The sequence below is a fragment of the Mesoplodon mirus genome (genome assembly GCF_964341445.2).
Source record: "Mesoplodon mirus genome assembly, chromosome: 6".
In the NCBI taxonomy this organism is placed as follows: Eukaryota; Metazoa; Chordata; class Mammalia; order Artiodactyla; family Ziphiidae; genus Mesoplodon; species Mesoplodon mirus.
The window spans coordinates 26,468,642-26,481,707 of NC_138982.1; positions in this window are offsets into that span (position 1 = coordinate 26,468,642).

Genomic DNA, 13,066 nt, shown 5'->3' on the forward strand with positions numbered 1-13,066 from the left:
CCCTTCCCTCCCAGGCCTGGATTCCCAACTTTAGGAGTTGACTAGCTATTCTGTCTTCAATTTCTAAACAACTACTTTTTCTACATCCTCTTTCTCTGAAATTAATTATTGGCTCTGCATATTTTAATAAGATGAATTAAGGTAGATCTTTGTTTTAGGGACTAGATTGAGAATTTTGCCATCTACCTGCAGAGGTGCCCCAGAGGGTTAGAACTTACTGCTTGAGGAATGTTCTCAGTCAGCAATAAACATATGGTATAGGGTGCGGTTTCTTAGCAGGAAACTGCAGTCAACAACTCATAGGGACCTGTCCGCAGGTCTCAACACAGGTGAAACCATGGGTAATACTGGCTAGCTACATTCCCCCAAGAACAAGTAGAGGGTAAAGTTTCTGCTCACTGCTTGCAGCAGCTCTGCATGTTAAACAAATGCAACTTCTCTCCAAAAAGGGACTTTGCCTGTGAGTTAACAGGAAGACATCAAAAGTGAAACTGTGCAAGTTCTGTACACAAGGGTCAGCAGGAGCTTGTTAACATGCAAACGTCAACATTTAAGCAAAGTGGAAGCTACTTAGGCAAAATCCAGAAATAAATACCTAAATCCAAGCATGTTCATTTATTATGTTACAGAAACCTGTATTACAAGTTTTACAAGTTATATGGCAGCAGTAGTTTCAATATGAAATTAAAAAGATAAATCACTGGGTCTGAATAGATTTTCTGGGATTTTAGTGTACAAAGGAGGGTGAGTGTAGCTGAAAACTGCCAGTGCAAAAAAAATAAAAAATAAATTTAAATGTAATGTAAATAAACTTGTCACTTCTGTAGAGAGGGCCGCCTGCTCCCATGCACTGATATGTATAAGCACAATGTGGACATTGCTTTCTATGGGGACAAGAATACAAATCGAACCTATAACTGTGTCAACCCATAATGGTCATGCAGTGGGTCGTAATTTAAAATAGCAACCTGGGGCTTCCCTGATGGCGCAGTGGTTGAGAGTCTGCCTGCCGATGCAGGGGACACGGGTTCGTGCCCCGGTCCAGGAAGATCCCACATGCCGCAGAGCGGCTGGGCCCGTGAGCCATGACCGCTGAGCCTGCGCATCCGGAGCCTGTGCTCTGCAGTGGTAGAGGCCACAGCAGTGAGAGGCCCGCGTACCGCACAAAAAAAAAAAAAAAAAAAAAAGCAACCTGTATTATTTGCTCAAATAGGAATTAATTTAAAAAGGTACATGAGCACAGTTTTTATATAACTATGTTAATAAAATAACTGGTAAGGATGAGTGAAGGTTAATCATACATGTGGTGGATTTAAAACATGTTACTAATTTCATTGAAACTCCTCCCTTGAAAATTTAGAGCCTAATTCTCCACCACTTGTATGTAGTGACTTGCTTTGAATAAATAGAATGTTGTAGGGACTTCCCTGGTGGTCCAGTGGTTAAGACTCCACACTTCCACTGCAGGGGGCACAGGTTCAATCCCTGGTCCGGGGACAAAGATCCCGCATGCCGTGCGGTGCAGCCAAAGAAAAAAAGAATGTTGCGGAAATAATACCATGTTAATTCTGTGGTTAAGTCATGAAAAGGGTGGCTTCTACCTGGGTCTCTTTCTGTCTGAGTTTACTCCCTCTGGGGGAAGTCAGCAACCACATAATAAGGACACTCAAGCAGCTTTGTGGAAAAGCCCACATGGGGAGAAACTGAGGCCTCCCACCAACAATCAACTTGCCAGCCTCATGAGTAAGCCACCTTGGAACTGTATCATACAGCCCCAGCCAACATTTAACTACAGCCTCACGAGAGACCAAGCCAAAACAGCCAAGCTAAGTTACTCCTGAATTCCGGACCCACAGAAAGAGTGACATAATAAATACTTATTGCTGTTTTAAACACGTCGAAGGCTGTGACTGCAGTGTTCAGAAGGACACTGAACACTGGCCTCTTGGGACCAGAGGTCCTTTATATAAGAACTGCCATCCAGAAGCTTAACAACAGAGACCTTGGGGGCATTTTAGTGATTCTCAGGGAAGTCATCAACAGCGGCCTTCCTCAGGCTTGAACTGCAGACACAGCCGAATATTTTCACCAGCAATCACCCCAAAAGTATCAGTTTCAGACTCACTTTAAACCTGGCTGTGATGTTAAGAACCAAGTGTTTGCTAAGCTAAGGTTTGTACAGAGACCACAGAAAACCGAAGTTAGGAATGCCCTACAAAATCGAACTATATTTTCCAAAAATATTGTTACAGAACTTTAAATAATTTACAACAAAACTACAAAAATCATATTCACCAGGACACATCTGTTAAATAGAAGCATCACTTCGTGTTAGCGCACAGTATAGTGAATTCTAGCTTTCTCCTTTAGTCGCAAGCATCATCTACACACACACACACACACACACACACACACACACACACACACTGCTGTCCACAAATATGCGGAAAACCAGGAAGCATATCCACAACTTGAGGATTTGCCCTTTGCTAAGGGGATGCCTCCACACAGGTGTCATTGCCCGAGGTCTCCTGGTCTTTGTGTATCTATCCCTGACCCTCTGTCTACACCTCAGGTCTAAAATATTTTCTTCTGACCCCGAGTTCCCCATGTCGTGCAAACTGAGCTCTGCCTTGACTTCATATGCAGCCGTGTACCCCTCCCTTCTTCATGAGCAAATGTGAGCTTCCAAGCACTGGCTGGCCTGGATCTCTCTGAAGGCTGCTGGGGTGGAGGGGAGGTTGGAGGGTGGGTTGTAGTACAGAGGCTGGCTTACTGTTCCCCCACCCCCCCAGGAAACACTGTTTCCTTCCAAAGTGAGAGAACTGCATGGGGAGCAGTGGGGAAATGCCTGCGAAGGGTAGCCTTTTCTTGGGGACCCTCAGGAGGCTGGGTGAGCCTCAGGCCTGGTCCTACGTCCCCACACCCCACTCTTCTCTCCCTCCAGAAACCCCTTTGCAAGCTGCGTCTCAGAGGCTCTGTGGCTGACGCTGGGGCGAGGTCATCCCAGGGGAGGGCACTGGGTCTGGAGTCCACCCTCCCTCTCCACTTCCACCTCTGGTTCCGGTTCCAGTAGGAAGTGCCAGCTCAGAGAGTTCTCAAGAAAGGTACTGCCAGGCTTTCAGCCTAGGTGCCGGCTTCCCCACAACTTGGCAGCTCACTAAAAGCACTCTCTCTACCCTTCTGCCCATGTTTTTAATCAGATTGTTTGGTTTTGTTTTTTTTTTCTACTGAGTTGTGAGTTATTTATATATTGGGTGGGCCAAGATTCATGTGTTTTTTTTTTTCCATAAGATGGCTCTAGTAGCACTTAATTGCCTTTAACTTCATTCAAAACAATTTCGTGAGATTGTAGGTGACAGCTGTCATATCAGCATGCATTCAGAAAAACACTTATCAAAACTGGTGAATTTTGGGGCTTCCCTGGTGGCGCAGTGGTTGATAGTCCGCCTGCCAATGCAAGGGACACAGGTTCGTGGCCTGGTCCGGGAAGATCCCACATGCCGCGGAACGGCTGGGCCCGTGAGCCATGGCCGCTGAGCCTGTGCGTCCGGAGCCTGTGCTCTGCAACGGGAGAGGCCACAGCAGTGAGAGGCCTGCGTACCGCAAAAAAAAAAAAAAAAAAATTGGTGAATTTTTGTGTAGCCATTTTAATATTGAAGATGGAAAAAAAAGCAAAGTTTTTAGCATATTATGCTTTATTACTTCAAGAAAGGTAAAAATGGGGCTTCCCTGGTGGCGCAGTGGTTGAGAGTCCACCTGCCGATGCAGGGGACACGGGTTCGTGCCCCAGTCTGGGAAGATCCCACATGCCACGGAGCAGCTCGGCCCATGAGCCATGGCCATTGAGCCTGCGTGTCCAGAGCCTGTGCTCTGCAATGGGAGAGGCCACAACAGTGAGAGGCCCACATACCGCAAAAAAAAAAAAAAAAGAAAGAAAAAAGAAAGGTAAAAATGCAACCAAAGCGCAAAAAAAAAAAAAAAAAAAAAAAAATTTGCACAGTGTATGCAGAAAGTGCTGATCGAACATGTCAAAAGTGGTTTGCAAAGCTTCCTGCCGGAGATTTCTTGCCGGATGATGTTCCACGGTCAGGTAGACAAGTTGAAGTTGATAGCAATCAAATCAAAAAAAATAATTGAGGATAATCAACGTTATACCATGCGGGAGATAGCCAACATACTCAAAATATCCAAATCAAGCGCTGAAAATCATTTGCACCCACTTGGTTATGTGAATCACTTTGATGCTTGCGTTCCACATAAGGTAAGTGAAAAAAACCTTCTTGATGTATTTCCGCCTGTGATTCTCTACTGAAACATAATGAAAACGTTCCGTTTTTAAAACAAATTGTGACGAGCGATGAAAAGTGGATACTGTACAATAATGTGGAATGGAAGAGGCCGTGGGGCAAGTGAAATGAACCACCACCAACCACACCAAAGACCGGTCTTCATCCCAAGAAAGTGATGCTGTGTATATGGTGGGATTGGAAGGGAGTCCTCTATGATGAGTTCCTTCCGGAAAACCAAAAAATGAATTCCAACAAGTACTGATCCCAGTTAGACCAACTGAAAGCAGAACTCTATGAAAAGCGTCCAGAATTAGTCAACAGAAAATGCATGATCTTCCATCAGGATAATGCAACACTGCGTGTTTCTTTGATGACCAGGCAAAAACTGTTACTGCTTGGCTGGGAAGTCCTGATTCATCTGCCATATTCACCAGACATTGCACCTTTGGATTTCCATTTATTTCAGTCTTTACAAAATTCTCTTAATGGAAAAAATTTCAATCCCCTGGAAGACTGTAAAAGGCACCTGGAAGAGTTATTTGCTCAAAACGAAAAAAGGTTTGGGGAAGATGGAATTATGAAGTTGCCTGAAAAACGGCAGAAGGTAGTGGGACAAAAGTGTGAATACACTGTTCAATAAAGTTCTTGGTGAAAATGAAAAATGTGTCTTTTATTTTTATTTTAAAAAACGAAGGCACTTTTTGGCCCATCCAATATTTTAGCTATTAACCCCTTATCAGGTATATGACTTGCAAATATTTTCTCCCATTTCAAAGGTTGCCAGTTCACTTTGTAGATGATTTCCTTAGCTGCACAGAGCTTTTTGGTTTGTAGTCCCACTTTTTTACTTTTGTTTTTGTTGTCTTTCCTTTTTGGCACCAAACCCAGAAAAATCCTTCACAAGATTAATATCAAGGAATTTACTGCCTATGTTTTTTTCTAGGAGTTTTATGGTTTGAGGTCTTATGTTCAAGTCTTTAAATTTGGAATTAATTTTTGTGTATGGTGTAAGATAGAGGTTCAATTTCACTATTTTGCATGTAGCTATCCAATTTTCCCAGCACAGTTTATTGAAGACTATCCTTTCCCCATTGTATATTCTTTTTTTTTTTTTTTTTTTTTTTTTGCAGTACGCAGGACTCTCACCATTGTGGCCTCTCCCATTGCGGAACACAGGCTCTGGACATGCAGGATCAGTGGCCATGGCTCATGGGCCCAGCACTCTGCGGCATGTGGGGTCTTCCTGGACCGGGGCACGAACCCGTGTTCCCTGCATCAGCAGGCAGACTCCCAACCACTGTGCCACCAGGAAAGCCCAGCCCATTGTATATTCTTGGCTCTTCTGTCAAAAATTAATTGACCGTATGCGTATGGGTTTATTTCTGGGCTCTCTATTCTGTTCCATGGATCTATGTGTCTGTTTTTATGCCAGTGCTGTACTATTTTGACTACTATAGCTTTGTAATATAGGAGCATGATGCCTCCAGCTGTGTTCTTCTTTCTCAAGATTGCTTTGGCTATTCAGGGTCTTTTGTAGATCCATACAAATTTTAGTATTATCTGTTCTATTTCTGTAGAAAATGCCATTGGAATTTTGATAGGGATTGCATCAATTCTGTGTATTTCTTTGGGTAGTACAGACATTTTAACAATGTCTCAATACTTTATACTTCCAATCCATGAGCACAAAATATCTTTCCATTTATTTATGTTTTTCAGTGTTTTTCATCAATGTCTTACAGTTTTCAGTACACAGAACTTTCATCTCCTTGGTTAAATTTATTCCTAAATATTTTATTCTTTTTGATCTAAATGGGATTATTTTCTTAATTCTCTTTCTGATAGCTCATTATTAGTGTATAGAAACACAACTAATTTTTGTATATTGATTTTTTATCTTGCAATTTTACTGAATTCTTCGATTAGTTCTAGCAGTTTTTAAGTGGAATCTTTAGGGTATTCTATAGATTGCCCTGAAAAGGTAATTTTGACTTCGTATTTATGATGTCATCTGCAAGTAGATACAGTTTTACTTCTTCCTTTTCAATTTGGATGCCTTTTATTTCTTTTTCTGGCCTAAGTGCTCTAGCTAGAATTTCTAGTACTGTGTTAAATAAAAGTAGTGAGAGAGGTCATTCTTGCCTTGTGCTTGATCTTCGAGGAAAAGCTTTCAAATTTTCACTGTTGAGTATAATGTTTGCTATGGGCTTGTCATATATGGTCATTATTATATTGAGGTATGCTCCCCCTATACCCAGTTTGTTGAGTTTTTATCATGAATTGATGCTGAATTTTGTCAAGTGCTTTTTCTGCATCTACTGAGATGGCCATATAATTTTTGTCCTTCATTTTGTTAATGTGGTATATCACATTGATTGATTTGCAGGTATTGAACCATTCTCGCATCCCTGGAAAAAATTCCACTTGATTATGGCATATGATCCTTTCAACATATGAATTTGCCTTTTAAAAAAATGTTTTTAACAAATGCTGATTTAGTCTCCTGAACTTTCGTATATGCTATAACCTGTGGCTAGAATGGTTCCTCCATAACCTTCAGGATAAAAATCATCCATGACCAAGCCCTACCTGGTTATATGGTGGCTCCACTACTCCCACATTCAGGTGATTGTCCATCACACATCCTTAATTTTCCTGCTTAGATATCATCTCCTCTTCAAGACTTCTGTAATCACCTAGGGATTTATAAGCAAAGAGATGTGACATTTTAGGTAAATGAACAGCATTTGGTAAGCCTCTATTTCTGGAAAGAGCCAGGCATGTCTGCAGTACTCAAGAAGTCTGGTGTGGCTGAAAACAAGGTGAGAGAGTTTTGAGAGGTGACCGTCCCAATCCATGCCTGGTCTAAAGCCAAGGGGAAGCCATCAATGCAATTTATTGCTGAATGGAGAATGGAGGAAATAGATTATAGGTAGATCACAGGAGATGTATAGGGAGACTATGTTAGGAGTCTGTTGCAATTGTTCAGATGAAAGACGATGATGAAACCTTGGACCAGGTTGTTTGCAGTAAAGATTTTTAAAATAGCAAATAAAGTGGATGTATTAAAAGACACTTGAAAGGTCAAAATAACAGCCTTAGATGATAAGTTGAATAAACAGAAGAAGAGGTGGAGACATCTAGGAGGATGCCTAAGTTTCTCCCCTAGAGAGCAGGACAGCATATGGTGTCACTCACAGAGAGAATACAGGAAGAGAAGCAGGACTTCTGGACCTCAGCATCATACCCTTTGAAAATATAACCTTGAAAATAAAAGAAATGATAACTCATTTTCTAGAGCAAGAACAGTTCTGGAACATAGTTAATTACACACACAAAAGTTAAATTTTCTGGGTGGGATATTTTAGTCCAGTGGTGGGCAATCCATTAAAAACAAACCACTGCCTCATGAAATCTGCAGACAATGAACTCTAGAGAAAGGAGAATAGCTAAGCAGACTGAACAATACCAATGATAAGGGCTCATCCGAGCTCAGATGATAGCACCATGTGGGCTTTTCAAATGACTTTATTCCTGTTCCTATACCTGAAAAGAGCATGTGAAAAAGGAATCATGAATAGGAGCCTTAGGAAAGATATATTTAATCCTTCTAACCTGATATTTCATCTTTGATATTATTCATCCCAGTATGGATTTTTTTTTCTTGAACTATCCAATTTGGCTATCTACCTTCATTATATCACCCAAATAATTACAAAGTGTCCTCATCAGTTTGTTATGTTGATTTACTGACTGAAAGTTCCTTTTCTATCAGACATTCTTTCCATTTTTAATTCTAATTCCTATATATTTAAGATGCAGGCCTCCCCAATTTTTCACAATTAAGAACATCTTGTTGGGCTATTGCCTTGAAAAGGTAATTTTATTTTATTTTACTTTATTTCATTTATTTATTTTGGGCTGCATTAGGTCTTTGTTGCTTTGTGCGGGCTTTCTCTAGTTGTGGCGAGCAGGGGCTACTCTTCGTAACAGTGTGTGGGCTTCTCATTGTGGTGGCTTCTCTTATTGTCGAGCACAGGCTCTAGGCACGTGGGTCTCAGTAGTTGTGGCATGTGCATTCAGTAGTTGTGGTTCGTGGGCTCTAGAGCACAGGCTTAGTAGTTGTAGTGCATAGGCTTAGTTGCTCCACGGCATGTGGGATCTTACTGGACCAGGGCTCGAACCCATGTCCCCTGCAATGGCAGGCGGATTCTTAACCACTGTGCTGCCAGGGAAGCCCTGAAAAGGTAACTTTAAATTGGTATTTATGAGGAATATTGTTTGAGTGTTTTGTGTCACTGTTAGGCTAGTAATAACTCAAAATTAATTATAAAAATAGTAGCTAAAAAAAATTAGAATAGACTAAAAAGAGAAAAATAATGAGCACAATTGAGAATGGATTAACATTCAAGGACTAGGTTGTTCTCTGGGGTGATAACCCAAAAAAACCCATAGACCTTTTTTATGGTTTCCTTGAATACTGACTACTAACACTACTTGTATGTAGTCTTCTCAAGGGACTTCTGACTTTAGGACCCAAAGCGAGTCTTTTGGGATTAACATATAAATACTACTATACATAAAATAGACAACTAATAAGAAACTGCTATATGCACAAGGAACTCTACTCAATATTGTGTAATGGCCTGTATGGGAAAAGAATCTAAAGAAAGAAAAAGGGGGGGGTAGTGAATATATGTATATGTATAACTGATTCACTTTGCTGTACACCTGAAACTAGTGCAATATTGTAAATCAACTATACTCCAATAAAAATTAAGAAAATAAATAAATAATAAAAATTAGAAAAAAGAAAAAGCATGCAGCAGATCGATGAGCATTTTCTTATTCAAAAAAAATTTTAGCATTTTAATTAACAATAAGCCAGATGCTTTGATCTTTTCCCTCAGAATGAGAAAAGTACACTTTTAACCTAGGTTTTTTGTATTAGCTGAATGCTTGGTCATAGTAATAACAATAACTAACATTTGTTGAGATCTCACTCCATACATGCTTCGATGGCTACATGCTTCTCTTAGATACTCATTTTATTTTCACAAGATTATGAGGTAGCTATAATTACACCCATTATAGATATGAAGGAACGGAAACAAAGAGCATTTGAATGACTGTCCCAATGTCACCTATGCTAGGTAGGAAATAGGAGACCAGTATTCAAAGCCAGTTCTATCTGGGTCCAAAATTCATGCTCTTACTATCCACTATAGTATGCTGTTTTAGTTGCTTTGGATTTCACAAACAATCTGTATAGCTACTCTTTCTGAGGCCTTTAATCATATAATACAAGTTAGTCAATATTTTATAGATCTGCCAATATTTCCCTTCCCTTTATTTTCAGTTTTCAAGTCACATTCTGCTCTACATTTTATCTGTTAAGGTTAGCACATCATTTTTATACTTCTGCCTTTTGTGTTTCCAGGAAGACAGATGATATCTTGTCATAAAGATATCATTGAAAGTGAAACAGTTTGATAGAAACTGAATGTATAAGTTGAAATTTATGATCACTCTGCTGCTTGTATATATTCAACTTTATACTATTATGTAGACTACAACTTGTTTTCTTGTGACTTATTTGCACTCTATTTTTTTAATTGTGGTATAGTTGTCTTACAAAGTTGTGTTAGCTTCTGCTGTACAGTGAAGTGAATCAACTATAAGTATACATATATCCCTTTTTTTTTTTTTGCATTTCCTTCCCATTTAGGTCACCACAGAGCATTGAGTAGAGTTCCCCATCCTATACAGCAGATTCTAATTAGTTATCTATTTTATACATATTAGTGTATACATGTCAATCCCAATCTCCCAATTCATCCCACCCCCCATTTCCCCCCTTGGTGTCCATACGTTTGTTCTCTACATCTGTGTCTCTATTTCTGCCAAGCAAAAAGGTTCATCTATACCATTTTCTAGATTCCACATACATGCATTAATATACAATATTTGTTTTTCTCTTTCTGAGTTACTTCACTCTGTATGACAGTCTCTAGGTCCATCCACATCACTACGAATGACCCAAAATTGTTCCTTTTAATGGCTGACTGATATTACACTGTATATATGTACCACATCTTCTTTATACATTCATCTGTCTATGAGCATTTATGTTGCATCCATGACCTGGCTATTGTAAACAGTTCTGCAATGAACATTGAGGTGCATTGGGTTTTTTTGTGTTTTTTTTTAACATCTTTAATGGAGTATAATTGCTTTACAATTTTGTATTTGTTTCAGCTGTATAACAAAGTGAATCAGCTATATGTATACATATATCACTATAACCCCTCCCTCTTGTGTCTCCCTCCCACCTTCCCTATCCCACCCCTCTAGGTGGTCACAAAGCACGGAGCTGATTTCCCTGTGCTATGCAGCTTCTTCCCAATAGCTATTTTACATTTGGTAGTGTATATATGTCAATGCTACTCTCAATTCATCCCAGCTTACCCTTCGCCATCCCTATGTCCTCAAATCCATTCTCTACTTCTGTGTCTTTATTCCTGTCCTGCCCCTAGGTTCATCAAAACCTTTTTTTTTTTTTTAGATTCTATATATATGTGTTAGCATACGGTATCTGTTTTTCTCTTTCTGACTTACTTCACTCTGTATGACAGACGCTAGGTCCATCCACCTCACTACAAATAACTCAGTTTCGTTTCTTTTTATGACTGAGTAATATTCCATTGTATATATGTGCCACATCTACTTTATCCATTCACCTGTGGATGGGCACTTAAGTTGCTTCCATGTCCTGGCTATTTTAAATAGGGCGCAATGAACATTGTGGTACATGACTCTTTTTGAATTATGGTTTTCTCAGGGTATAGGCCTAGTAGCAGGATTCCTGGGTCGTATGGTAGTTCTATTTTTAGTTTATTGAGGAACCTCCAAACAGTTCTCCATAGTGGCTGTATCAATTTACATACCCACCGATGTAAGAGGGTTCTTTTTTCTCCACACTCTCTCCAGCATTTATTCTTTGTAGATTTTTTGATCATGGTCATTCTGATTGGTGTGAGGTGACATCTCATTGTAGTTTTGATTTGCATTTCTCTAATGATTAATGATGTTGAGCATTCTTTCATGTGTTTGTTGGCAAGATGTATATCTTCTTTGGAGAAATGTCTATTTAGGTCTTCTGCCCATTTTTGGATTGGTTTTTTTGGGTTTTTTTTTATATTGAGCTGCATGAGCTACTTGTAAATTTTGAAGATTAATCCTTTGTCAGTTGCTTCATTTGCAAATATTTTCTCCCATTCTGAGGGTTTTCTTTTCATCTTGTTTATGGTGGTCTTTTCATTTTGCTTATGGTTTCCTTTGTGGTGCAAAAGCATTTAAGTATCATTAGTTTGCATTTGTTTTTGTTTTTATTTCCATTTCTTTAGGAGGTGGGTCAAAAAGGATCTTGCTGTGATTTATGTCATAGAGTGTTCTGCCTATATTTTCCTTTAAGAGTTTTATAGTGTCTGGCCTTACATTTAGGTCTTTAGTACATTTTGAGTTTATTTATGTGTGTGGTGTTAGGGAATGTTCTAATTTCATTCTTTTACATGTAGCTGTCCAGTTTTCCCAGCATCATTTATTGAAGAGGCTGTCTTTTCTCCATTCTATATTTTTCCTTCCTTTATCAAAGACAAGGTGACTATATGTGTGTGAGTTTATCTCTGGCCTTTCTATCCTGTTCCATTGATCTATATTTCTGGTTTTGTGCCAGTAACATACTGTCTTGATTACTGTAGCTTTGTAGTATAGTCTGAAGTCTGGGAGCCCAATTATTCCAGCTCCATTTTTCTTTCCCAAGATTGCTTTGGTTATTTGGGGTCTTTTGTGTTTCCATACAAATTGCAAAATTTTTTGTTCTACTTCTGTGAAAAATGCCATGGGTAGTTTAATAGGGATTGCATTGTATCTGTATATTGCTTTGGGTAGTATAGCCATTTTCACAATGTTGATTTTTCCAATCCAAGAACATGGTATATCTCTCCATCTGTTTGCATCATCTTCAATTTCTTGCATCAGTGTCTTACAGTTTTCTGCATAAGTTCTTTTGTCTCCTTAAGTAGGTTCATTCCTAGGTATTTTATTCTTTGTGTTGCAATGGTAAATGGGATTGTTTCCTTAATTTCTCTTTCAGATTTTTCATCATTAGTGTATAGGAATGCAAGAGATTTCTGTGCATTATTTTTGTATCCTGCTACTTTACCAAATTCATTGATTAGCTCTAGCAGTTTTCTGGTAGCATCTTTAGGATTCTCAACGTATAGTATCAAGTCATCTTAAAACAGTGACAGTTCTTCTTCTTTTCCAATATGGATTCCTTTTATTTCTTTTTCTTCTCTGATTGCCGTGGCTAAAACTTCCAAACCTATGTTGAATAATAGTGGTGAGAGTGGGCAACCTTGTCTTGCTCCTGATCTCAGTGGAAATGGTTTCAGTTTTTCACCATTGAGGACGACGTTGGCTGTGGGTTTGTCATATATGGCCTTTATTATGTTGAGGTAAGTTCCCTCTATGCCTTCTTTCTGAAGGGTTTTTATCATAAATGGGTGTTGAATTTTGTCGAAACTTTTTCTGCATCTATTGAGATGATCATATGGTTTTAATCCTTCAGTTTGTTAATATGGTATATCACATTGATTGATTCATGTATGTTGAAGAATCCTTGCGTTCCTGGGATAAACCCCATTTGATTGTGGTGTATGATCCATTTAATGTGTTTTGGATTCTGTTTGGTAGTATTTTGTTGAGGATTT